This window comes from Phaethon lepturus, unplaced genomic scaffold (genome assembly GCF_000687285.1).
Source record: "Phaethon lepturus isolate BGI_N335 unplaced genomic scaffold, ASM68728v1 scaffold690, whole genome shotgun sequence".
NCBI classification, from domain to species: Eukaryota; Metazoa; Chordata; class Aves; order Phaethontiformes; family Phaethontidae; genus Phaethon; species Phaethon lepturus.
In genome coordinates, this window is record NW_010512347.1 from 20,953 (window position 1) to 23,698 (window position 2,746).

The following is a 2,746-nucleotide window of genomic DNA, read 5'->3' on the forward strand; positions in this document are numbered from 1 at the left end:
GACCAGGAGCCATGGGGACACAGCACTTTCCTGGTGTCAAATTCAGCAGCTGCCTACTCCACCGTCTGGGCTAATGAGGGGAAAAAAAAATCAGAGATCCTTGTTTCAAAGAACTGCATGGGCTTCAGTGGCCTTGGCCTGGAAAATATTTTGTTTGCACTGTCAGAGGTATCTGACACATCTCAGAGAGCTGGATTGTGCAGATCTGTGCAACCTGCCACCTTCTCAGATCATGGTCTGGAGGAGTGTAAAAATAACATGGAGAGTGCAGCCGTGTAATATTCCATGGGCCAACATTTTTTTGTTAAACAACATCCAAATGTAGGGAACAGAAAAGATCAACTAGTGAGTTGACTTTTCAACTTTTATATATGACAACAATTCATTTCAAATGTAAGAAAAACTTTATTGGTCCATTAAACATTAAATCTATAACAATTACATTCACTCAGTATACAAAAGGAAGTGTCCATAAAAACCATTAACGTGCTTTAAAAAGGCAAAGCTGTTGACTACAATTACGTTCTTACAACTCTGAAATCTTTACCAATCCTTAATAGTGAAAGTGTTACAGTTACTACAGATCACAACACTTGCAAAAAATGTTAAATAAACTAGCAAACCTCCACTTCACTGGGCTACAGCTTAAAATAAAACCACACATACACACCAAAAAGTTCCCTTGAGATACTAAGAACCTTGAAAAAGACTAATTAAAATCCCCTCACCATTAAGAAAACGTGTTTACATTGTGACTACTTTGCATCCAGTTTTAGAACATGGCATATACGAGAATAAATACCACTCATTGGTGGTAAATACAAAGCAGACAGGGAACCCATATGTTCCTAGTGTCTTCCCAGCTTGTGTATCACAAGTTGAAGAATCTTCTCTGAAAGTTAATTCTCCTCTCTTCAGGTTTGCATGGATGTACAACGAGCACCTGGACATCTATCAGTAAGAGGAAAAATAAAGCTACGGTATGAGTAACGAGATGTTATTTCCCCATAGCTTTCCAAAACTTTTCTTGGCTTTGCACTGAGGCTTCTTTGGCAAAAGCGCAGCTGCGGTGCTGCACCCCGCAGCTCGGGCGAGCAAAAGCCCTGGAAGCTTTCAGCTGCTGGCGCGGTTTCAAAGCTGACAACTGTGGCTCCGAAGAAGTGTGTGCGAACGGCTGAGTGCTACGGCACTGGGAGCTATCGGAGACCAGCAAATGGCGGGGAAGCCCAGGCGGCTTTTATCTGCAATAAATTCTAGCTTTTTAAAAATAACATTATTGAACAGGTGTGGAAGGAGTCAAAACCAGGTCTGAGAAAAACAAAACAAAACTGGACTTAAGGCCTACTTGAAAAGTACAGAATTTCTTTGTGCATTAGAAGGTGGCCGTCATGCCAGTCTCCTGATCTAAAGCCCAACGTTTCTACTCCAGACGCTGCACGGTGCGTCTGCATCCCCATCCTGGGGCACTTGGGCATTCTGCCATCAGGATTTGAAAATGCAGAGACATACCAGATCCCCAAGCTACGTATCCTGTTACGCATACAAAAAGCTAAAGCTTTCTAAGCACTTGACCCCTGACATTCCCTTGTACAGTCATGTGAAACACTCAGCTCAAACTACTGTTTACAAAATCGAAAACACAAAGTAAAAATGTCATGGTGCTGATTATGTGTTTTCCTCCCACAAGAACTTGTAGGCCACTTCAGAAAACACGGAAGCAGTTTTCACAGAGGAAAACTGATCCATATAAGAAATTGTGATCCTTGACTTTGCTTCAACACTGCAAGCTGTCCTGCTATAAAAAGGAAAGGATCGACAAGACCTGGCAAAGAAGTCTTTGCTGGTTTCTAGCACCAAAGACAACCCACTTGACAGGAAGCAGAATGGGAGTGAAGCAGGTTTACAACGCCTTTAAAGAACAAATCCAAGGAGAAAAAGGCAAATAAAATGAGGAGATACAGCCTGCAAGCAAAAGGCATTGTTTCTAAAGCACAGAAGCAAAGATTAGAGCAAAATTTTAGCGGCAGATAATCTCGCTCATGTAGCCACACAAGTACAGCCTCAAGTATTTTGCTTCATCAATTTACTTTGGAGAAAAGCCTAAGAGTTTATAGCATAAATTCTTTATAGCATGTTTTAAAAGCAGTCAGTGGATTGTTTTGTTACCAATCTGTTCAGAGATGCCCATGACACTGTGGGCTGCTAGCCAAAGTTCAAGCAGCACCATCTTGAGTTCCCAAACTTTCCTGATGCATTGGTCAAAACCAGCACACTGTTAAAAAACAGCTTTTTCGCAAGTCCAACGGTTGCTTCATCAATAGCAATGTTCTAGCCCAGAAATGGCTGCACCAGTGGCTGATGAAGCAGGTATATGTGCATAGCTTATAATCTCAAAGCACTTTTAGATGTGTAGAAAGGTGCTAAAACACTGAATAAATAAATAAATAGACATGCAGTGTTTATGATTGTGTGAGGGAATAAGCCCTCTCTCTGGACTACGTGCATATTAGCAACAATGAATTACCCGTTTCAGATGGAAGTGGCCCAAACCATCCAGGATTTACTGAATTAGCTGGGCAAGTACGAGCTTTTTGAACCTCATGGAAATGCAGGAAGTACAAAGCTAAGAGTATCACAACCATGTAATAACTCTGATGTGTGATCACAGGGGAGTTCCTTAGCTGGCATCCAGCTGCGAGGAACTAGGTGGTAAACAGCAAACAAACATATCCATCTGCTTTTCACA